Source organism: Thalassophryne amazonica, chromosome 2 (genome assembly GCF_902500255.1).
Source record: "Thalassophryne amazonica chromosome 2, fThaAma1.1, whole genome shotgun sequence".
NCBI classification, from domain to species: Eukaryota; Metazoa; Chordata; class Actinopteri; order Batrachoidiformes; family Batrachoididae; genus Thalassophryne; species Thalassophryne amazonica.
In genome coordinates this window covers 104,928,600-104,954,591 of record NC_047104.1, presented here as the reverse complement: position 1 = coordinate 104,954,591, position 25,992 = coordinate 104,928,600, and positions in this window count along the sequence as shown.

Below are 25,992 nucleotides of genomic sequence, written 5' to 3'. Positions count from 1 at the left end.
ATGCCCTTAACCAGCACTAATAGAAGATAATGATTGGTGTTCAACAACAACCAGAAAAAAAGAGATTCATTTTGAATTATTAACAAGTTAACTTTGTAGTGGAGGCACTTTATCCCTGAGGAGAAACAGCCCAAATGTTTGCAAAATATAATTAAGCCGAGGCATCTTTAAATGTCATTGCTGCCTGTGCCATGTTTCAAATTGTTCTGCATCAACAGAATTTAACGAGATGGCTAAGGAATCCATTTGCTGCAAGCATGTGATAAGCCACACATACAGTGGAGCACTTTCATTGATTGCCAAAATAAAGCATTTTGTATGCAAATGGGGGAATGGAGTGGCTAAGCTGATTCAGCCTCATGGACACCAAATAATGGTCTTTACAATTAATACTTTTACATGCTATCCATTGAAAATGTCATCTTCCATTTAATGGCTCTAAAACGTTTACACATGCCCAGGAAAGGCAGGAAAATGTGCTGTGTTCCAATGGATTAATATGAAAGCCAGCAAACAAATAAAGCCATGCATCCCTCTTTCCCCCAGTGTACTGGTCTCTTTCCTGTCGTCTCATGCTCCTGCACATTTTGGATTAACAGATAATCTTTGAACATGAAGGAAGGTCTGCTAAACCCGAGGGGGTGGGATGTAGTGAGTGAAAGAGAGCACGGGATTGGAGGCGGTAGTGCATTGTTTGAATGAGACGTGCTTGTCTTGTTCTTGTAAACACGAGTCTTTATGTAGTGGCGATACAGCCTGAAACAACTCTCTTTCATTTTTGCATGTTGTGCTACATGACCCCACAGGTCTGCATAGATAATGGATACGTGGGCATCACTTAAATACATTAAGTCTGGTAGAAACCATTCAACTCAAGGTTTACCAGGGCTGAGAGGGACTAAACAAACCACTTTAGAATTTGACTATGAATAGGTGCTTTCATAAACCTTCCTGTTGACCTGTCTGGTCTCAATGCTTTAACAGTTCTATTATGAAAGTATTTTGAAAGCACAAGGAAATTATATTTAGATAGACCTACTCACCTTCCTGTCTATGCAGATTGGTCACAGTCTTGGATAAGGTCAATGACTATTGTGTTGTTCGCAGCCTTTGCAAGTCAAAGGGGTCCCTGAATGTACAGTACTCTGAGTAAAAAGAAGTGGGTGAAGCACATATTACTGAGGGATGGGATGCTGAGTGAGTCTTCCTTTAGGGCCCCTTCACACATAACACGATTGAGGCCGACTGGCGCACGAAGGAGGACTTGCAAAAAATCGGAGCCACCTCAAAAGCCTCGTACAGCTGTCGCTACAATCATTCGCACACACAAGCGGCCGGAAGACAGCGAATGCCCTACGAGTGCCCATTCGACCCATCTCTTGGCAGGTGTCGATCAAATTCCAGGTGCCACACACAAACATCTAACGCTGCTCGCCGGGCACTTAGAAAAAGCAGGGTTATTCACGCTCCTGGCACGATAATAGACACCAGACAACCACATTCGAGCTGGCTGTGATATTTGTCTAAGTATCCCCATGAGTGTGGCGTTGCCAAGCAACACACATGGTGTGCCAGAGTGTCACCTTACCCCTCAACACATGTGGCTGATATGAAATGCTGATATGTATGTACAGACATGATCACATGTGGCCAGCCATGTCTGAGCGCACACAGCACAGTAAGGCACCTCTCAGTTGATCACCAGCCAGCCACTCTGACAGCTGGAAGTGACGGCTTAGTGCACACGACGTGTTACATTAAAAACACAGAGACCACAGCCAGGACAGGTTTGACACTGTTGAAGGATGGGTAATCTGTTGATCTTCAAATGCCAAATAAATATGGATGGGTGTAAAAGGTCAAAGTAATCAGGTACCCAGTTTGCGAAACATACAGCAGCTTATTACTGTAAGAAAGATTGCAGTGCTGTCCCACTGGTAAATTATAGTAAGCAGCTTTGGTTACCAGACTTATTCTGCAAAAAATACAGTAAAATAATTACATTTTATTTAGATTATAATTTAATAATAAGCAATTCATTTAGTAATAAGCTGTGGAGACACTGTAGAATAACAGAACAGTAACACTGGAGATTAACAATACAATGGCAACTGTATTTTTTTTTTTTACTACAGTGTATACAGTTATGTCATTGCTTTATGATTATGATATTATGCATGTAATGAGAGGGGCTAACATTAATTATTTCAAGTCTTATGCTTGTTACCCTTTTGCTATGTTGCTTGCTATGCATATGCATTGGTTATACCAGTGGTGTCCAAAGTATTCCAGAAAGGGCCAATATGGTGCAGGTTTTCTTTGCAGCCACTGACTCCAGCAGGTGATTTCACTGATGAACTCAGCCCATCTGCTGAAAGTGATTTTAATCAGTGAAATCACCTACTTGAGTCAGTGGCTGCAAAAAACCCTGCGCCCTCTTAGCCCTTTCTGGAATACTTTGGACACCACTGGCTTATACTGTACATTGGAAAACAATTCTTTGACAATCCTGTTTAAAAATAAGTATTCATGACAGTCATTTTCATCCTTTTCTGTAAAATCTACCACCATCTGCCTTTCCACATTGCTCACCATGACATTGTATACTGTCATGACTGGGGCTTGTGGGGTGTTGGGAAGTTTTGTTATTGTATTATTTCATTCTGTTGTATTATTCTTGCTTAGGGTTTGTGTCAGGGATTTCTCTTGTCTGGTGTTTGGTGTTACCTGCCATGCCCCATTCCATCATTTCCCCTTTATTAGTCACACCTCTTCCTACACCGGGTTATGAGATTACTGTGCCCTGTGCCTCTTTCAAGTGTTTTTCCTCTGAGTCCTGTTTTGACCAGGCTGCCTGTTTTTGTATTTTGTCTCTGCCTTATGTTTTGAATACTGTTGCTTATCCTGGCCTGCCTTTTTGTGTACCGAACCCTGTCTGGACTTACATTAAACTCTGCAACACTAACTTTTGAATCCTGCATTTTTGTCCAACCACTTTGTGCCATCGAGTGTGTCATATACAGAATATCCATTACTTCCTCATCGTCTCTGTTCCCTTGACCAACATGCCCACTGAAGTTCTCCATTCACCACTTTTAGCTTCCTACCATCTCATCTAATTCCTCTGTAAGTCCAAACTTATCTCATTCTCACTTCTCTCATTTTGTCTTCAAACTGTGCTACCAGTGCTAAGTGGGAATAGTTTGCATTGTAATTAACATTTTTTTGAACAGTTCCAGAATTCTGTGATAACGTTGCACCTGTGATGTCATTGTAATACACTACAATTACTTGCAACACACAGCTTAATGATTTGTGTTATGTTTTTCCAAAGTAAATGCAGACTTTTTCATTCCACATGTGAGAGAGACTTTTGTTATTACACTTTTGGTGCACGCTATTTGGAAGAGTAATTGAGAACTGAAGCAGTATTGAGATTTACATGTCATGCCAGTGACCTTCTGAAGATCTCTTGACCAATATGCCATGCTATTATGCAGTGTTGGACATGTGCAGAGGAGGGACCCAGGGTAAATAGGGAGAAAGATGCTGAGGATGGAGCCACCAGGCAGGAGGGGAAAAGGGAAGCCAAAGAAGAGGTTTACTGATATGCTGAGAGAGGACATGCAGGTGGTTGGCGTATATATAGCACCATATCAAAACAAAACTGCCTCAAGGCACTTCACATGGGTATGGTCTAACCTTACCAACTCCCCTGAGCAAGCACACAGGTGACAGTGGTAAGGAAAAACTCCCTTCGGTGTTTTGAGAAAAAACCTCAAGCAGACCAGACTCAGAGGGGTGACCCATTGCTTGGGCCATTCAGAGTCACTTGTATTAAAGTACAAATGGTCCAGCTTGGTGCAAAGTCTCTAGTTTCAGCTCTTGAATACTTCTGACAGGAGATGTTGTGTGTTGGGGGGTGTGGCTGGACATTTTGGTGTTCTTTTCTTTTCTTTGCTCTCCAGGTGGCATGAAAACTGATTTGTCTGTGGAGAAGGTGCTGGCTGAAGAGTCCTTCACCCTCATCAACATCATGTGCAGCACCTGTGAATGGTGCTCACGTGCAGCCTTAAAGACTTTCAGCTGAAGCAGATAATTGGATGGCGTTCTGCATTTAAGTCATGTGTGATTCAAGCAGAACTGCCGGGAACTCGACCTTGTGATGTTCGTTTGTGAGACGCTGAGGACCGCGCCTGGGTTTGACACATCGAGCCCGTGAAGCAGGAAGGGTGAGGGGCACATGCTGTCAGCACACATCAGAGGTGATTAAGTGTTTGACTAATTGTTGATAGTAACTTGGTATTTTGTTACGCAGTATATTTGAATTGTGATGAGAATTGTGCAGCTTGCTTCTCGCTGCTGTGGCGCGCGGACAAGTGATCCTCCACCTGTTGTGAGAAGCTGCTCATTTGCATAAAGCTTAAAATACAGACCTGAATGTGTTGCTGATAGTGTGTGTCTTTTGAAGGATATTAGTTGTAACTGCTGACTTACCTCACCTCTTCTATGCTTCGCAGAGAGTCGGTTTGTCGTGTCCACCTGGGGGGTGTTTGGCGGTGGTAGTGGGTCCAGGAGCGCCGGGCTTCGATCCTTTTGGGCGCTGGAGAGCGTGCCAGCCTTCACTCCACCAGAAGGACGCTATTTTAGTTTTTACACTTTATTATGCACCAGTGGGTGAAATAAATAAATTGTTTTTGTTATTGGAACCGCTTTCTGGTTATTTTTAGCGCTGGGTTCCGTCTGACGCAGGTCCGCTCCTCAACCCGCGTCGACACATAACTTAGTCTGGTATTCTGGAAACAGCAGCAACACCTCGAACACAGAGAAGTAGAATCAGTCAGCTGGAGATAACAGCACCTAACTGAGCTATTCCAAGAACTGTCGTTCCTTCCCGAATCATCCCAAACAGCAAATCAAGGGTGCATTTTGAAACATCACAGTAGCTTCTTGATCCATCTTTGTCAATCTTGAACAACCTTGGTATGCGTAGTAGTTATGGCCATCATCGCCACCAGTTTTGAAAACCAGGGTGAAATTTTTGAGCTGTTCAAAAATTTCATCCTGATTCACCAAATGATCGCTAGTGTGTGGAAACGTCTGGGTGATCATAGTCTTAACAGCTTCAAACATAATTGAACATCTTTAAATGGGTTAGTCCTAGTGAGCACAGCTTGAAACCTGTTTTTTGTGCTCCATTGGGGTAAAAATTTGAAGCAGAAGCAGTGTTTTTTGTGGTTCTGGCTGAAGACGCAGTTTCTTACTTTTGTTATTGGCCAGGTTGCCAAGTCTGTGGTTTCTAAGCCAGCCAGTTGCCAGGTCTGCACTTTATAACCCAGCCTGTTAGGAGGCAAGCTGGAGTGCACTTTTTTGGATTGTGGGTGATCTTAATAGAATGGTGCTCTGTGGAATAGGGTGTAAGGCATTAGTTTGTCAGCAGTAAATCAACAGGGAAACAGAGATTACTAAAGTGTTTACCAGCAGCTAGCTCTGTGCTTCATTAATATACCTAGAATTTAGGTATAGTGAGGCTGAGAGGGGCAGAAGAAGATACAGAGGAAAGGGTGAGATGGAAACAGTTGATCTGCTGTGGCGACCCCTAATGGGAGCAGCCAAAAGCAGGAGTCACTTGAAAAGTGTGACGTTGCTGATTTCAAATAAGTACACACGTACTATAATGAGTGACTATATCTATCCCTTTTTTCTTAAAGGACATGTTGCACTGAAATCATAACAATTTAGATTTAGACTGTTAGTGACCATCTGATGATCCACCGGGATTACGTTGTGCACTTCCGTATATGGCATTCACAGCAAACAGCTACGGAGACTTCTGAAAACAAACTACTTGAGTAGACTAGAAGCGTCCCAGCGTGCACTTCAATGGAATGTATCTGTTAACGTTAAGAACGGAGGGACAGATTAATTCCAAAGTTTACACAAGTATGATGTTGTGTTATAACGACCGTTTTAACCCGCATGTCAGCTGTTTTTTAAGGGATTATTCAACATTAATTCTCTTTTAAAAAGTTCCTTATAGAGATTGCCAGTTTATGACATTTGAGAGAGTCTACAAGCTTAATGCTGATTATATATTGTTCAAATTCAGAAGTCAGTGGTCCATGTAAATTGGGGGTAAAACAGCTGTCTCACACACACACACACACACACACACACACACACACACACACACACACACACACACACACACACACACACACACACACACACACACACACACACACACACACACACACACACAAAGAAAAAAGTACTTTCATTGAATGAACACAAAGCAAAAGATGAAAAAAAAAACATTCCACTCACCCCAGTAAAGGTTTCCAAATAAGTCCACAACAAAGACAAGCCTTCACACGTGATTGCAATTGCGATTGCCAGCCATGGAACAGTCCACCCGTCCTCAGTTACTTGGATCCACAGCCAGAGATCATTTTCAAGTTCCACTAGGCCAGAGAATAATGTCCAGATCCACTTGCTCTCAGGTTCAGATCGAACATTATGTGCGCGGGCGCATGTGTAATGGCAGAGGAATAAAAACATCAGAAACCACTAATTATGATCGCATGTGTGCAGGGAGGCTTACAGTCATGACTACTTTGATGTTGCATTGATAACTGGAATGTTAAAACACATGCGACATGTCCTTTAAGTCTGAAGATTCAACCTTGAGTTCATGGAGCATTTTGTTCTTTTATTTGAAATCCATTTATACAGCACCACATCGCAACATCTCAAGGCACTACACACAAGCATGGTTTAACCCCCTACCACCCGCCTCGTTTTGGCATGTCAGTATCTCAGAAAGAAAAAGTGAAATTTTCCATCGATGGGAAGTTGTACAAGCTGTCATTGAAGGTTTTCAGTCAGCCAGGTAAGAGATATCTGAGGGTATTTTTACATCTGAAAGTCTGAAAAAAAGGTCAGAAGCAAGGCTAATGTTTGTATGCATTTAGTCCTGTTAGTTTAGTTTCACATTGCAATGTTGTATTGGCACTAAAGAACTTTTCATCATGCACATATATACTGATGCTGCGACTCCTTATATTTGATATGAATTGTTTGTAGACTTGTGTGCATCTGATGTTTGAATTTGTTGAATATTTGGTGGATGGCTCCATTTGACTGTAAGAAAAGGCAGCATGCGATGTCACTTATTCTCACAACATTTTCAACTTTTACCATCTACTGTAGCGACAAGAACAACACCGATGTTGTTTTATCTTTAATGAGAAGAAAAGACAGACAGTGAGAGATGTACTACTTAAATACAGAGAGACACCCAGTTTTAATCAGGTAAGCATGAATAATTTGTGTCATATTACAGAGAAGAATTAATCACCAAAAGAGCTTATGCTTCCCGTTTTAATATAACTGTCCAAAACAACAAAACTCTGTTTTATCTTTTAATTAATTAAATTATTGTCAGGTTCTTTTCTTCTGCTGTTTAGTGGATGACAATAACCTGCTTCAGCTTCCTATAATTGGTCTGAAGGTCCAAACCATCCAAAAAGTGTGTTCAAAAAATGGATACAAACGACCATGGGCTGAGGCACCTTTCACGCCTACTATTTTGGATCACACCAAAGGGAAATGTCTGAAGGTCTGGACTGACACGCTCGATGGCACAAAGTGGTTGGATACAAATGCAGGATTCAGAAATCAGCATTTCAGAGTTTAATGTCAGTCCAGGAAGGGTTCGGTACACAAATAGGCAGGCCAAAAAGAGCAACAGTAGTCGAAGCATGAGGTAGAGACAGGATCCAAAAAACAGGCAGACAGGTTGATACACGGGTAAGAAAAACAGGACTAGAAAACTCAGAGGACATCCACTTGAAAGAGGCACAAAGCACAACAAAAGGTTTGGTTGAATACGGTGAAATGGTGTGAAACAGTTAACATCACGAAACATTGCACTGACGGGCAGGCGTGCACGATCCCAGTGTGAGGGTTTGTGCATGCGACGGTGTCTTTTGAGCAGGAAACATAGTGTGAGGTGCATCACATCACGCCGCTGATGTGGATTAAATACAAAATAAAAACCAGCTGGTACCTGTGGAACCACATTGTGTCACTGATGTGGAATAAATATAGAGAAGAAAAAAAATATACTACCCACAGGATTTGTACCTGCACTTTACTGATTACCAGCTTGAAACTTTACCACTGAGCTACCATCACTGGCCTATAAACAGTGCAGGGAAAATACCTGAAATCAACAAAGAGACGGACGTATTTAAAAAAATAAAACCATACACCATAAAAAAACACAGGCATTTTATACTGAATCCCTCTTATCAAGCAGGCAACACAAATATGATCCGTCTGTTCCTCTGTAGATGAACCATGGTCACAGACATACAGTCATGAAATTACATGAATGAGAAGCAGTTCGCTCTTCACATGTCTATATCTGCTGACGCGTGTCCAGCTGGCCTGTGCGCGTGTCCTGGCCAACACGCATGTCTTGTGGACGATGCGCCAGAACTGACACCGCGTCATATGGAACAGAGCTCAAGTGGGTGATGTGAAAGTCAGATCGCCCGCTGCGTGTTCTGATCTGATGGTCCATTTCAGCCTGGGGCATGTCAATGGGCTGCAGCGAGGGAGCGCATGCACACAGCATAAATCGCCACAGCGATATATGTTTTTATTTATGTCCACTTGATGACAGCAAACAGACACACGCGCGTCACAGTGGGCAGTTGTTAGTCCATGTCTGTCCAAACACAGTATGTGTTGTCCAGCTGGGATGTCCAGAATGACAGATCTCCACAGCCGCTTCAGTGGGCGGACACACCTTCTGTCAGTTCAGTGCACACACCAAAGCCACACTCATGGGGAACTTAAACAAATTTCACTGCCAGCATGACAGTGATTGTCTGCAGACTGTTGTCGTGCCAAGAGTGCGAATGGCCACACGTTTTCTAATTGCCAAATGAGCGGTGTTAGATGTTCGTGTGTGTCAGCTGGAATTTGGCCGACCCCTGCCGCAAGAGGGATCGATGGGTTCGCACAGCGCACACTGTTGTGTGGGCCGCCCAAAGAGGAGGTACTGCTGGCCAACACCAGAGGGTGCCCTGCCTGTAGACGGGCTTCAGGCACCAGAGGGCGCAGTTCGCCACCAGGAGCTACAGGGACCCTGACAGCTGTCACTCATCATCTCATCTAGCCATCCATAAAAGCCTGGAGAGGACACCACACCCCTGCCGAGAAATCATCTGAAGTATTCAGGTAAACGACTCAGCCGTCTTGTGCAATTTGCACACATTAAGCTTGCAGCTAAGCGTAGTTGTAACGTCCTTTGCATCTAGGCTTGGAGAGCTGTTTAATTATATATTCTGAGTTTGCAGGCGTAACCCATTACACTTGCAGCTGGTCTGGAGGAGTTGGCGTTCCCGCTCCTCGGCGGTTAAGTGTAAATTGGGATCTGCACGAACTGTGGATATTGTGAGAGTGGGAGGTGGTGTTTTCTCCCCTTTATCATCAGAACTCTGCTGACTGTTTGCTGGGTGTGTGCTCACACACCCACCCTTGACTGTTTCTGCTTCCTGCCAGCAGTACCCGATCTGACAGCTGGAGACGGTGGCCACCTGGTGACTCGGGACTTGGCCGCTCCGGTGTGTTCCAGATCCGTTGGTGGTGGAAATCGTGCGCGTCCCGACTCCTATCTGGACAGGCGTCTCCTATCCTTGAGCCTGCCCACACGACACCAACTGTATAAATTGACTGTAGTATTGAATTGTATCTGTATCCATTGTGCACATTTCACAACATTGTAAGTGTTACTTTTTATTTCCATTGACCGTTCATTTACGCCCCCTGTTGTGGGTCTGTGTCATTACACTTTCACACAACACACTGTTTTTCAGCTGCTGGTGTGCGCAAATAGTTGTAGCAACAGGTGTATGAGGCGTTCGAGGCGTTCGAGGCAGGGACACGTTTCCTGGTTCATGCACACCTCGACCAAACTTCGCACTATGTGTGAAGGGCCCTAACAGACACTTATACACTTTCTTTTCAAAGTCAATAAAGACTACTCATCTCTGGGGGATGATTGGTTAAAATGTGTGAAATATCATCAATTGTCTTGGGGAGAGATGAAATGACTACAGTGATGCATTTTTGCAATGACCTCAAGTTAAACAATGTTGGATAAACTAAACAGCAACTATACAAATGTAGCACTGGAGAAGCAACACCTTGGGTCAGGATTCTGCAGATTGTACCTTCATCTAAAAGACAGGGGGAGGAATTTTGAGGGAACAAGATGCACATCTGGCAAGACAGATGATGTCAATCAATCAATCAATTTTTTTATATAGCGCCAAATCACAACAAACAGTTGCCCCAAGGCGCTTTATATTGTAAGGCAAGGCCATACAATAATTATGTAAAACCCCAACGGTCAAAAACGACCCCCTGTGAGCAAGCACTTGGCTACAGTGGGAAGGAAAAACTCCCTTTTAACAGGAAGAAACCTCCAGCAGAACCAGGCCCAGGGAGGGGCAGTCCTCTGCTGGGACTGGTTGGGGCTGAGGGAGAGAACCAGGAAAAAGACATGCTGTGGAGGGGAGCAGAGATCGATCACTAATGATTAAATGCAGAGTGGTGCATACAGAGCAAAAAGAGAAAGAAACAGTGCATCATGGGAACCCCCCAGCAGTCTACGTCTATAGCAGCATAACTAAGGGATGGTTCAGGGTCACCTGATCCAGCCCTAACTATAAGCTTTAGCAAAAAGGAAAGTTTTAAGCCTAATCTTAAAAGTAGAGAGTGTGTCTGTCTCCCTGATCTGAATTGGGAGCTGGTTCCACAGGAGAGGAGCCAGAAAGCTGAAGGCTCTGCCTCCCATTCTACTCTTACAAACCCTAGGAACTACAAGTAAGCCTGCAGTCTGAGAGCGAAGTGCTCTATTGGGGTGATATGGTACTACGAGGTCCCTAAGATAAGATGGGACCTGATTATTCAAAACCTTATAAGTAAGAAGAAGAATTTTAAATTCTATTCTAGCATTAACAGGAAGCCAATGAAGGGAGGCCAACACGGGTGAGATATGCTCTCTCCTGCTAGTCCCCGTCAGTACTCTAGCTGCAGCATTCTGAACCAACTGAAGGCTTTTTAGGGAACTTTTAGGACAACCTGATAATAATGAATTACAATAGTCCAGCCTAGAGGAAATAAATGCATGAATTAGTTTTTCAGCATCACTCTGAGACAAGACCTTTCTGATTTTAATGTAAATTTTAATGTTGTAATTCATTATTATCAGGTTGTCCTAAAAGTTCCCTAAAAAGCCTTCAGTTGGTTCAGAATGCTGCAGCTAGAGTACTGACGGGGACTAGCAGGAGAGAGCATATCTCACCCGTGTTGGCCTCCCTTCATTGGCTTCCTGTTAATGCTAGAATAGAATTTAAAATTCTTCTTCTTACTTATAAGGTTTTGAATAATCAGGTCCCATCTTATCTTAGGGACCTCGTAGTACCATATTACCCCATTAGAGCGCTTCGCTCTCAGACTGCGGGCTTACTTGTAGTTCCTAGGGTTTGTAAGAGTAGAATGGGAGGCAGAGCCTTCAGCTTTCAGGCTCCTCTCCTGTGGAACCAGCTCCCAATTCAGATCAGGGAGACAGATACCCTCTCTACTTTTAAGATTAGGCTTAAAACTTTCCTTTTCGCTAAGGCTTATAGTTAGGGCTGGATCGGGTGACCCTGGACCATCCCTTGGTAATGTTGCTTTAGACGTAGACTGTGGGGGGGTTCCCATGATGCACTGTTTCTTTCTCTTTTTGCTCCGTATGCATCACTCTGCATTTAATCATTAGTGATCGATCTCTTTTTCCTGGTTCTTTCCCTCAGCCCCAACCAGTCTCAGCAGAAGACTGCCCCTCCCTGAGCCTGGTTCTGCTGGAGGTTTCTTCCTGTTAAAAGGGAGTTTTTCCTTCCCACTGTGGCCAAGTGCTTGCTCATAGGGGGTCGTTTTGACCGTTGGGGTTTTTCATAATTATTGTATGGCCTTGCCTTGCAATGTGGAGCGCCTTGGGGCAACTGTTTGTTGTGATTTGGCGCTATATAAGAAAAAAGTTGATTGATTGATTGATTTTAGAGATATTGCGTAAATGCAAAAAAGCAGTCCTACATATTTGTTTAATATGCGCTTTGAATGACATATCCTGATCAAAAATGACTCCAAGATTTCTCACAGTATTACTAGAGGTCAGGGTAATGCCATCCACAGTAAGGATCTGGTTAGACACCATGTTTCTAAGATTTGTGGGGCCAAGTACAATAACTTCAGTTTTATCTGAGTTTAAAAGCAGGAAATTAGAGGTCATCCATGTCTTTATGTCTGTAAGACAATCCTGCAGTTTAGCTAATTGGTGTGTGTCCTCTGGCTTCATGGATAGATAAAGCTGGGTATCATCTGCGTAACAATGAAAATTTAAGCAATACCGTCTAATAATACTGCCTAAGGGAAGCATGTATAAAGTGAATAAAATTGGTCCTAGCACAGAACCTTGTGGAACTCCAAGAGGGGTGTAAAGATGTAAGAGGGGTGTAAAAAGAACCTTACCTTATATTGTGGGAGGTCGAAAATAAAGTCTTTGTACCACTTACAAAGCAATAGTTTTATTGCTTCCCAAGAACAAGGATACACATCCTGATACACATGCACAGCATTTACACATCCATCAGGGAGCGTGTACCCAGTAAGTGTCTGGAGACAAGTAAACTTCAACGATTCTCGGGAGGAACTGTGTAATGATCTCTTTTATTGAACATATTGACCTTGTTTGTATTACAATAGAAAATCTCTCCCCATAACATTACATCCTAAGCATAACACACAATCCTCCCTTTTCAAAACTGAAGCAGCTACTTGGATGAGTGGTAATATGTTTTGAAGGTGAACAAGAAGTAAAGCTGCAGTAAAGTTTTAGACGTTGTGGAGCATGATGTCAGACTTCCAGCAAGCTGTTTTGTGTGGCAATGGAAAAACTCTGGAACATTTCATCCTGAGACAATGGGTTCAACTTATATCTCAGGAAAAAAAAAAACATGATAGTTGGTCCAATACTGTTAAGGAGGCTACACAAAGAGTTGACAATCGCTACATCTGCCCTTTTTGACATCCCCCATTAGGTGCTTTTTTGCTCATTCCTTCATGTTCTATACCCACTTATTCCAATAAGGGTTGTGGTGTGCATGTGCTGTGGCTGAACAGCTGTGCCGATTGCTGTACGAGGTATGCGAATGTAACTCAACTTTTCATGGATGTCATTCAAATCCTCCTTCGTGGCCCATTTGGCCTCATTTGTGCGATGTGTGAAGGGCCCTTTACGGTGGCTATAGAATGAATGAACAGAATCAGACTTTATCTGAGCAGACAGACTATTCCACAGAATAGGTGCATGAACAGAGAAAGTTCTGTGGCCTGCTGAGTTCTTTTTAACCTTTGGAACCCATAGGAATCCTGTCTCCTGCGAACGCAGAGTCAGTACTTAAGGTTAAATTAGTTCAGTGAGGTAGAGAGGTGGTAGTATATGGAGGATTTTGTATATGTTAATTTTAAAAAATCCTTAATATCTGACCTGACACAGACAGGAAGCCAGTGGAGGGAATAATACAGTGAATTCAGAACATATTCACAGCATTTCACTTTTTCCACATTTTATGTTACAGCCTTATTCCAAAATGCATTAACTTCATTTGTTCCCCTCAAAATTCTACTCACAACACCCCATAATGACAACATGAAAGTTTTTTAAATTTTTTGTTATTATTATTCTTGCAAATTTATAACCCCCCCCCCCCCCCAAAAAAAAAAAAACAAAAACTAAGAAATCATAGGTACGCAAGTATTCACACCCTTTGCTCAATACTTTGTTGATGCACCTTTGGCAGCAATTACAGCCTCAAGTCTTCTTGAATATGAAGCCACAAGCTTGGCACACCTATTGGTAGTTTTTCCCATTCCTCTTTGCAACACTTCTCAAGCTCCATCAGGTTGAATGGGGATTGTCGGTGCACAGACATTTTCAGATCTCTCCAGAGATTTACTCCGTTTTGTAATAAGGATGTAACATAACAAAATGTGGGAAAAGTGAAGCGCTGTGAATACGTTCTGGATGCACTGTATGCATAGAAATGATAATAAGATTAGTGAGTTACACACAACTGTAAAAACCTGACAAAGGACCTTTCACAAAATATATATTTGAATGTCAGAAATGACACATTTAACATATTATAATTTGCTACAATCTGAATTAAAAAGGACCACTGTATGACAGACTGGCACCCTGTGTCTGCTGGGATAGGCTCCGGCCCCAGTGACTCTTAACTAGAATTGGCGAGTATAGAAAATAAATGAATGAATGGAACTGTACCGTTACTGAATCAGATTGTAGCCCATGTATCTAGATAAGTATCTTATTATTTTATAACCAAGATATGCACACCCCTAGTATAAAACAATTTATTCTGGTGAACAATGTCCTCTCATTTTGTCTGTAAGATCTCAACAATGACCATCTTTCATCACTTTTGTATTTCTTTCTTTTACTAGGACATTGTATCATTTTCAAAGTATGAACTCTGTATCATTTCGAGTCAAGGACAACAAGAAAGACTGTTGACAGCAGAGATTGGAGTAATGAGAAAGATGAATGCTTCTGCAGCTTGCAAAGCGAAAGTTACATTTAAGAGTGCAAGATGGGCAAGAAGCACGATGACAACAATGATGATGATGATGATGGGACTGACCTTCTGATCAGGCGAGCGTGAGGAGGCCTGAGGACACAATCCTCTCTTTGCTGCCCAGGCTGGAATTTTGTGCTTGAGAAGTGTTAAAGTTTCTCAAATCCCAATTGCACTCAGTGGGGAGTGTCCGTCTTCCATTTACCCACAGGTTTAGGAACTGCCCTTCGCCTGAGTCTGGGGGAGATCAATAGGATGGCGCCTTGCCTGTGTGGCAGAGGTGCAGTTAAGCTAGTAGAGAGAGAGAGAAAGGGGTGAGACAGTGAGAGTTAGAGATATCTGAGTTGGAATTATCCATGACACCGAGCTCTCAAGCTGCAACCTTTAAGTACCTGATTTAGGATCACCTCTTTTTGTGGGACAGCCAGCGCACATTCAGCACAATATATCCCAGGAAATGTGCTCTGGCAGCTTGAACAGCTGTGAGCCATTTTCAGCTCTTTTAATTGTTAAACTGTCATTGTGTGCAGTCTTTATAATTGTGTATCCTCACATTGTCAGCAATGTGTGCGTGACATTAAACACCAGCAAAAAAGAGCAAAATACTGAAATACTCTTCATTTTAATCATCCCCATTTGCTGTGAAAATGGTATAAAAAGATACATCTCTTTTTAAAAATAACGAAAAACTGCTAAACATTTAATGTTAAAGAATCAATGTGACGTTTCCTCTGAACCTTGCCTCAGTGTTGAGTACTGCAGCGACTGGAGAAGGCCAACGGGGCACCCATGTTTGACCTGGTAGGTGCGGACCATTGGTTGAGAGGTGAGGATGTTCCTGTTGCATGCCTGGGTGGTTGTCATCCAGAACCCAAGACAATTACATGTTTGGGAGGCTGCATTGAACCTGTGGCACCAGTGCACCTGATCTGACTAAATATAAATAAGTAAGATGTGTGATGAATTGGAGCATTTTAAATAGGCCCCATTAAAAAAAAAAAAAAAAAATTAGTTTTTCATCCTTGAGATCAGAGAAAAAGGTGATGAGGGAGGGGGGATTTTTTATTTTATTTTCTTTTATTTTTCTTAGAAACAGAACAAATACAGTATAATTTTGAAGTTCCCCTAATAAGACACAAAGACAAAAAGTATAGTATAAAGTATTGTTTCACTTAGAACTATGACAAAAGCAGCCTCACAGCTCTGCAACAATATTTGATTAAAATCCACAAAAATAGAAGGTGGACCAAGCGACAGGTACTAACGAGAAGTAGAATAACAAGAAGAAGAAGTGGACGAGGAAAAACTCACCTTGCAACCATTGAACTTAGCGTCCAAGCTACCTCCATTGTCCAGCATTCCACACACATATTGGCGGTAAATATCGCTCATGGTCGCCTCGGGGGGAACACTCACCCCATACCATGGCTTCAGCTTCTTGGCCTTATTGGCAATCTATCTTACAATAAATGGCATCGTCCTCGTGTGGCTGTCAATGACAACAAGCTGCAGCTTCCCGGTCCGGCTCACTTTGCCTGTCTTTGGCCAAAGCATACTCGCCACCTAGTGGACATGCCGGTTCTTGCAAATTTGCAAAAAACAAAAAACCAAACAAACAAACAAGAAAAAAATTCATGCGGGCTGTTTTCGGCACAGAGGTGGGGATGATAAACTAGTTTTTTTTTTTAATGGGGCCTTATTTATAATTTAGAAAAGTGCGTACCTGTAATTTAAAAGAAAACTGGTTTATATTTTAAAAAGCTTTCCTTATTTTGGGTGATCATCTGCAGCTTTCTGTTGTGAAAGTGTTGGAACACGGACCCACAACAGGGGGCGCAAATGAACGGACAATGGAGGAAGTCAAATAGCACTTTTACTGTTGTGAAATAAGCACAACAAGCACGACAGATCACAATAGAAAATAATAAAGTCAATTCACAAAGGTGTCATGTGGGCAGGCTCGAAGATAGAAGACGTCTGTCCAAAGCAGAACCGGAACCACACGATTTCCTCCGCCACCGAACCCCGGGGATACTGGAGCTGCCAAGTCCAGAACTCCCAGGTGGCCACTGCCTCCGCTTGTCGGATCTGGTACTGCTGGCGAGGAACAAAAACAGTTAGATGTGGGTGCGTATGCACCCAGCAACACAGATGGTGAAAAAAACCACCTCCACCTCTTGTCAGGAAAATGTGAGTACTTATCCAAAAAAAGGGTTCAGTACAGTCTCCAGCTGCAAGTACTCACCAACCACTGTCAAAACACAAGCAACAAAGTCACTGTCTGAAAGACAACACAACGGCTGAGTTCGTTACCTCCTCGGTAGAACGATATCTCGGCAAAGAGGTGGAGATGACGTCTTGCTGATATACCGATGCAGATCAGATGAGTGGTGACAGCTGTCATAGGTGATGAGTGTCAGCTGTCACCCCGGCTGCTCCTGTGAGGCGGCAGCGCCCTCTGGTGCCTGGAGCCCGCACTCCAGGCAGGGTGCCCTCTGGTGGTGGTGGACCAGCAGTACCTCCTCTTCAGCGGCCCACACAACAGGACCCCCCCCCTCAACGGGCGCCTCCTGGCGCCCGACCAGGCTTGTCCGGGTGGCGGCGGTAGAAATCGGCCAGGAGGGCCAGGTCCAGAATGACGCTCCTCTTCACCCAGGAGCGTTCTTCGGGTCCGTACCCCTCCCAGTCCACCAAATACTGGAAGCCCCGGCCCATCCTACGGACATCTAAGAGCCGGCGCACAGTCCAAGCCGGCTCGCCATCGATGATCCGGGCAGGAGGTGGTGCCGGACCCGGAGTACAGAGGGGTGAGGAGTGATGTGGCTTAATCCGGGACACATGGAAAACGGGATGGATCCGCAGTGAGGCCGGAAGCTGAAGCCTCAGCTGATGACCTTGAGGATTTTAAATGGGCCGATGTACCGATCCTGCAGTTTTGGGGAGACCACTTGGAGGGGGATGTCCTTTGTTGACAACCACACTTCCTGCCCTGGCCGATACGCAGGGGCCGGGGTCCGCCGACGGTCTGCATGGGCTTTCGTCCTCATCCGGGCCCTCAGCAAAGCAGAACGGGCGGCACGCCACACCCGACGGCACTTCCGTAGGTGGGCCTGGACCAAGAGCACACCGACCTCTCCCTCAACCACCGGAAACAAGGGAGGCTGGTACCCCAGACACACCTCAAAAGGTGAGAGGCCGGTGGCTGACGACACCTGGCTGTTATGGGCATACTCGATCCAGGCCAAATGGGTACTCCAGGCCGCCGGGTGCGCGGCCGTCACGCAACGCAGGGCCTGTTCCACCTCCTGATTGGCCCGTTCTGCTTGCCCGTTGGTCTGGGGATGGTACCCGGATGAGAGACTCACCGTGGCCCCCAGTTCCCTTGCAGAAGCTCCTCCAGACTTGCGAGGAGAACTGGGGACCGCGATCGGAGACAATGTCTGTTGGAATCCCATGCAGACGGACGATGTGGTGGACCAGGAGGTCCGCTGTCTCCTGGGCCGTCGGGAGCTTCGGGAGGGCCACGAAGTGGGCCGCCTTGGAGAATCGGTCCACTATCATGAGGATGGTGGTGTTGCCCTGGGACGGTGGGAGGCCCGTGACAAAATCCAGGCCGATGTGGGACCAGGGGCGATGAGGCACGGGCAGTGGCTGGAGCAGTCCCGAAGCCCTGCGATGATCAGCCTTGCCCCTGGTGCAGGTGGTGCAGGCCTGGATATAGTCCCGGACGTCGGCCTCTAGGGACGCCCACCAGAAGCGCTGCCGGACAACTGCCACGGTTCTTCGCACCCCTGGATGACAGGAGAGCTTGGAGCCGTGACAGAAGTCCAGGACTGCAGCCCTAGCCTCTGGTGGGATGTAGAGTCTGTTCTTCGGTCCAGTTCCGGGGTCCGGGCTTCGTGCCAGGGCCTCCCGGACGGTTCTCTCTACGTCCCAGGTGAGGGTGGCCACGATAGTGGACTCCGGGATGATGGGTTCCGGTGGATCCGACAACTCCATTTTGACTTCATCTTCATGTACCCGGGACAAGGCATCCGATCTCTGGTTTTTGGTCCCGGGACGGTAGGTGATCCAGAAGTCAAAACGGCCGAAGAACAGTGACCAGCGGGCTTGCCTGGGGTTCAGCCGCTTGGCGGTCCTGATATACTCCAGGTTCCGGTGGTCAGTGAAAACCGTGAATGGCACGGACGTTCCCTCCAACAGATGTCTCCACTCTTCTAGAGCCTCTTTCACCGCAAGGAGTTCTCGATTGCCGACGTCATAGTTCCGTTCGGCCGGGGTCAACCTGCGGGAAAAATAGGCACACGGGTGAAGGACCTTATCAGTCCTCCCGCTCTGGGAAAGCACAGCTCCTATCCCTGAGTCCGAGGCGTCCACTTCAACCACTAACTGGCGACTAGGATCGGGCTGCACCAGAACGGGTGCAGACGAGAAGCGCCATTTCAACTCCTTGAACGCGGCATCGCAACGATCCGACCAGGTGAAGGGGACTTTTGGTGAGGTCAGGGCTGTCAGGGGGCTAACTACCTGACTGTAGCCCTTAATGAACCTCCTGTAGAAATTAGCAAAACCGAGGAACTGTTGCAGCTTCCTACGGCTGGTGGGTTGGGGCCAGTCTCTCACCGCCGCGACCTTGGCCGGATCAGGAGCGACGGAGTTAGGGGAGATGATAAACCCCAAGAAGGACAAAGAAGTGCGGTGGAACTCGCACTTCTCACCCTTAACAAACAGCCGGTTCTCTAACAACCGCTGCAGGACCTGACGTACATGCTGGACATGGGTCTCAGGATCCGGAGAAAAGATGAGAATATCGTCCAGATATACGAAGACGAATTGGTGCAGGAAGTCCCGCAAGACGTCGTTAACCAAGGCTTGGAACGTCGCGGGGGCGTTGGTAAGGCCGAACGGCATGACCAGGTACTCAAAGTGACCTAATGGGGTGTTGAATGCCGTCTTCCATTCGTCTCCCTTCCGGATCCGAACCAGGTGATACGCATTTCTAAGATCCAGCTTAGTAAAGATTTTGGCTCCATGCAGGGGGGTGAACACGGAATCTAATAATGGCAACGGGTATCGGTTGCGAACCGTAATCTCATTCAGCCCCCTGTAATCAATACATGGACGAAGTCCGCCATCTTTCTTGCCCACAAAAAAGAAACCTGCCCCCATCGGGGAGGTGGAGTTCCGGATCAGCCCGGCAGCTAATGAGCCCCGGATGTAGGTCTCCATTGATTCGCGCTCAGGTCGTGAGAGGTTGTACAGCCTGCTGGACGGGAACTCAGCGCCTGGAACCAAATCAATGGCACAATCGTACGGACGGTGCGGGGGAAGGGTGAGTGCCAGATCCTTGCTGAAGACGTCAGCAAGATCGTGGTACTCAACCGGCACTGCCGTCAGATTGGGAGGGACTTTGACCTCCTCCTTAGCCTGGGAACCGGGAGGAACCGAGGATCCTAAACACACCCAATGGCAGGTTTCGCTCCACTGAACCACCACCCCAGACGGCCAATCGATCCGGGGATTGTGCTTTAACATCCATGGGATGCCCAAAATCACGCGGGAGGTAGAAGGAGTTACAAAAAACTCAATCTCCTCCCGGTGGTTTCCAGACACCACCAGAGTTACTGGTTGTGTCTTGTGTGTGAGTAAAGGGAGGAGGGTGCCATCTAGTGCCCGCACCTGCAATGGCGAAGGAAGCGCCACCAGAGGGAGCCCTACCTCCTTTGCCCATCTGCTGTCTAGCAGATTCCCTTCTGACCCCGTGTCCACCAGTGCTCGGGCTTGAAGGGTTAAATCCCCGCTCAGGATTGTGACTGGGAGTCGTGTGGCAATTTGTGTGTGTCTCGCTTGAATGTCTTGACCCCCCCTTAGCCCAGTCTCTAAGGGCGAGTGTTGACGTTTTGGCCGTTTGGGGCAGTCTCTCTGTGTGTGCTCTGTTGAGCTGCAGAGAAAACACTCTCCACGGATCAGCCTTCCCATTTTGGCCCTGTGCGTTTCCCTAACAACGTCAACAGGGGGAGCTGTTGCCCCACAAAGCGCTGCGGCTGTGGAGCGTGGGGAGGGCGGCCCCTTTTCGAACCCGGAAGGGAGAGGGGCGGCGCGTATCTGGTCACGTCCTTCGCCTCGCTCCCGACGGCGTTCCTCTAACCGATTGTCTAATCGTATAACGAAATCAATAAGCCCGTCCAAATCTCGCAGTTCGTCCTTAGCCACCAGGTGCTCCTTCAGGACCAACGATAGTCCGTTTACGAAGGCGGCACGGAGGGCAGTGCTATTCCAGCCGGACCTCGCAGCCGCGATGCGGAAGTCGACTGCATAGGCAGCTGCGCTCCGGCGCCCCTGTCTCATTGACAGCAGCACGGCTGAAGCGATTTCTCCTCTATTTGGGTGATCGAACACTGTTCTGAATCCCCTCACAAACCCATCATACATCAGAAGGAGCCGTGAATTTTGCTCCCAGAGCGCTGTAGCCCAAGCGCGTGCCTTACCGCGAAGCAGATTAATCACATAAGCTACCTTACTAGCATCAGTCGCGTACATGACGGGACGTTGTGCGAAGACGAGCGAACATTGCATAAGAAAGTCCGTGCACGTCTCCACACAACCCCCGTACGGCTCCGGAGGGCTTATGTATGCTTCAGGGGAAGGTGGGAGGGGTCGTTGAACGACCTGTGGAACGTCACTGTTGCGCACAGGATCGACAGGAGGGGGACCCGCAGCAGCGCCCTGAGGGCGCGCTTCCACCTGCGCGGCGAGAGCCTCCACCCTGCGGTTAAGGAGGACGTTCTGCTCGGTCATTAGATCCAACCGAGCCGTGAAAGCGGTGAGGATTCGCTGCAACTCTCCGATCATTCCTCCTGCGGACGTCTGCGTGCCCTGTTCTTCCATTGGCCGTTCAACAGCCGGTTGACGCCCCTCGGGATCCATGACGTGGCCGAGATATCCTGTTGTGAAAGTGTTGGTGCACGGACCCACAACAGGGGGCGCAAATGAACGGACAATGGAGGAAGTCAAATAGCACTTTTACTGTTGTCAAATAAGCACAACAAGCACGACAGATCACAATAGAAAATAATAAAGTCAATTCACAAAGGTGTCATGTGGGCAGGCTCGAAGATAGAAGACGTCTGTCCAAAGCAGAACCGGAACCACACGATTTCCTCCGCCACCGAACCCTGGGGAGACTGGAGCCGCCAAGTCCCGAACTCCCAGGTGGCCACTGCCTCCGCTTGTCGGATCTGGTACTGCTGGCGAGGAACAAAAACAGTTAGATTTGGGTGCGTTTGCACCCAGCATCACGGATGGTGAAAAAAACCACCTCCACCTCTTGTCAGGAAAATGTGAGTACTTATCCAAAAAAAGGGTTCAGTACAGTCTCCAGCTGCAAGTACTCACCAACCACTGTCAAAACACAAGCAACAAAGTCACTGTCTGAAAGACAACACAACGGCTGAGTTTGTTACCTCCTCGGTAGAACGATATCTCGGCAAAGAGGTGGAGATGACGTCTTGCTGATATACCGATGCAGATCAGATGAGTGGTGACAGCTGTCATAGGTGATGAGTGTCAGCTGTCACCCCGGCTGCTCCTGTGAGGCGGCAGCGCCCTCTGGTGCCTGTAGCCCACACTCCAGGCAGGGTGCCCTCTGGTGGTGGTGGGCCAGCAGTACCTCCTCTTCAGCGGCCCACACAACACTTTCTTTGTCTTGTTGTGTACTGGGCAGTACACTTAAAAAGAAATAATTAATTTTAATGAGATTTACAAATTGACAAATGAAACATTTCTTCAATGAAACAAACAAACAAAGAAAAAAAAAATCACCTTTGACTTTTGTTGAAATAAGAAATTACATGGAATGTAATGGAAATTACAAATTGCTATTGACCCAGTGAAGAATAAAACAAATACAGCAAGGCGCCCAGATTATTGCACTGCCTCACTATCACTCCCTCATTTTTTGAATTTGCTTAAACTCATCATGTGATATAATTAACATCCTAGATGTGATACAATTTTTCTTCCAGCAGAGCAAAAATCCATGACCTTGACCTTTTATATATGACCTTAAAATTGCTGTGCTGCAAGAGGACCATCTATTAAGTTTATTCAGCATTTTTCACTGAAATTGCTCTTTGTGTTTTGACGACATTACCACAGACAGACAGTCCGACTGACCGACCGACATGGCCAGTACAGCCTCTTTCTGCTTCACAGCAATGTTAAAAACAACCAAACACTGTTTTTAACTAAATTACGGGTTGATGTCTAAATTAAAATCCACAGTCTTTCAGCTAAAAACACTGTTTCTATGTTTTGTATAGACATAGCGGAAAGACGACTGATGAAACACAACACATTTTTGAAAAGACTGATAGAAGAGATGCAATTTAATAGAAAATGACGATGCCACAGTTCGTCTTCAGAATTGCGACACATTAATCCAGTGTTGTGGGAAATGTTGATAAAAAGTACACGTCGTGAATATTTGTAACAAGTGGCATCAATTTCCTCTTTGAGTGTCACTGAATGAAGATTTCTGAGTCGATTGCATTATTTACTGAGAAGCTCACAGAACTGTCAAATCCTCACTAGCTTATTTCTTGGTGGTGTTTTTTTTTTATTTCTTCAAGAGATCCCAACAAAAGCTATGCAAATGTCACAGGTTTAAAATGCCCTATGGTGACAACGTAGCTTTCATCATACCTAGATTAATTAAGCTTGGCTTTAGCGTCGACTTGCCATTTCCTGGCTAATTGTGTATGCATGAGTGCTTCTGTCTTGGTCTGCTTTCTGATGATACGCTGATGCCGTATGGTGGTGAAAATAGCTTGAAGTAATCTGAATCTTTGAGAAGCATATAAAGAGGCAGAGCAGAGGCAGGGTCCCTGCCAGTTCACACATCCTCTGTGACACCAGGCGAGGTTTAATCAAAGATTCGTTACCTGACTCCAGTTTTTGGTTGGTTATTTGAAGATTGAGTGATAGGGCCTTTCTTTAAAACAGGAAGGGCACGAAGGTAGTTTTCCTTTGCCCCTAATGCGTCTAGGTGAAATTAGAAGCTTCAGAATGAATGGCCCGGAGATAATTTTAATGGAATAAATTGACAAGTCTCTTTAAAAGCAGAGAAAGGTTTGATGTACTCACTCAAATCAAAATGAGTGATAATGAAGATAGCCTTAATAAATTAATTAATTAATTGATTCCATTTGAATGGCCATATTCAACATCCCTCCCCCCCCCCCCCCCCCCCCCCACCCCCTCACATACAAAAGAGAAGCAATCACAGATTTCAAATACTCACCCTCCCCATCAGTTCTCCGCTTTGAAAATAAGTCAATTACAGAAACACCTTATCTGCCCCCCAGATCAACACAAATCATTTGAACCGGATCATTTTATGCAGATTGGCACGCTTTAATGATTGATGTTGTATCTTTTTAAATTTCAGGGTTAGGCACATCACCTCAGATGGAAGCTGAAAAGATGAAAACGTTCCTCTCTCAATGGTGATAATTCTTTAAAAAAATAAAAACAAACAAATAAATAAATCTAGTATCAAGTAGGGTTTGACATCCCACTGGGAGGACGACTGGAGACACTCACCACTTAGCTTGTGCAAATAAGAACATTTTCACCACAGGAACTCACAGGTCATTTGAAGGGGTTTAGCTCCGTTGCGCCTGTCTACATCGCGGGGGCCGCCCCTGAAAGCTGATTGTTAGGGCTGGGCTCAGTGCTGATTGGTCATTGACTCGTGCAGGAGAAGACAACAACAAGAAGCACCATGCCAGGCAGTGCCAGCCCTAACCAATTTGGTGCCCTAGGCAATATTTTTAATGGGGCTCCCCACTCACCCACCCACAAACACACACACCCACACACACATTCCTCTTGACAATCAATGCATGTCAAAATGACAGGGAGAAACTCAGATCAAAGCCTCTACCAACTATTCCCACCCCAACAAAACAGTTTATTTTGGATAGGTCAGTTTAGGGGAGCCTCACCCCGAAATGCCTTAGGGATTAGCAAACCATGGATGAAAGCAAATTAACACTGCCAGCTACCTGATGCGATGCAACTGAAAAAAATAATTCATGATATTATTGTGGTGAGCTGCATGGAAGAACGAAGACCGAGGCAGAGCTTTTGTCTTTTCTGCAGTCTGCCACAAGGAGGTGCTTTTATTTTATTTTATTTTATTTATTAAATAATCGTTGACTGATGAAGAGGTGCAGATATTGTTGGCTTACTTCTTGATAGATGAGGTCCAGCGATGATATGAGTAACCGAGGAGGAATGAGAAAATCTATATTGCAGCTGAAGCTGTGGCAGAATTATTATATGTCACTGTACATGCACCTACATGACCCCGTGGGTATTCACCACAATGGAGACACAATGGCTGAGAAGGCCAATTAACGGGGCCAGTCCTGTAAATTTACTTCTGGGAAGTAATTTGAGTTTCAGTGGCAGAAACCCACCTAATTTTATCAGTTTCATAAGAAATAAAGGCCAAAGTGTTAATGGACCTATGGACCCTATTTGCCACCCAGAAAAAAAGCAGCAAACAGTGCAACCAATTGTCATTTTTGCATTCGAGCCAACACAATTTTGGTTTTCATGCACAGTACCCATGTCGTAAATTGTGGTCAGTCTGCTCTGTGTAAGGCTGATCTTGTCAGATATCAGAAGCTAAGCAGTGTGGGACCTGGTTAGTACTTGAATGGGAGACCTCTTCTGTGTCTCCAAGTAAAAGTAGAGTTGTGTCAGGAAGGGCATCTGGTGTAAAAAAAAAGAAAAAAAAGAAGTTGTGTCAAAAACCAATGTGGATCTGGCTGTATCTGCTGTGGCAACCCCAAACAAATGGGAGCAGCTGAAAGGACAACAATAACAGCAATTCATGTTGTAAGTCACAAGCAGAATTGCACTAATTTGTTTACATATGAGTGTGTTCAGTGTCAGGCCCACTGCAGATACACAAAGGAGAAAGTAATAGCACTATAGATCACCAAAAACCAGGTCAAAAGTCAAGCACAATGTATGTGGTATTTTTAAACATCTCAACACTCAGATGGGCCTTACATAACCAGGTTTATGAGGAATATACACTATTCTTGTATACAGAATGAAGCTGATTTGAAAACAACCACAGAATAACAGTAAATACTCATGGAAAAATACAAAACTTCCCCTGTTTTACTGCTTCACCTCAGGGAGGTTTGGTGGCCACTATCAGTTGGTGTGTGGTGTTAACTCATCAGAAAACATCTCA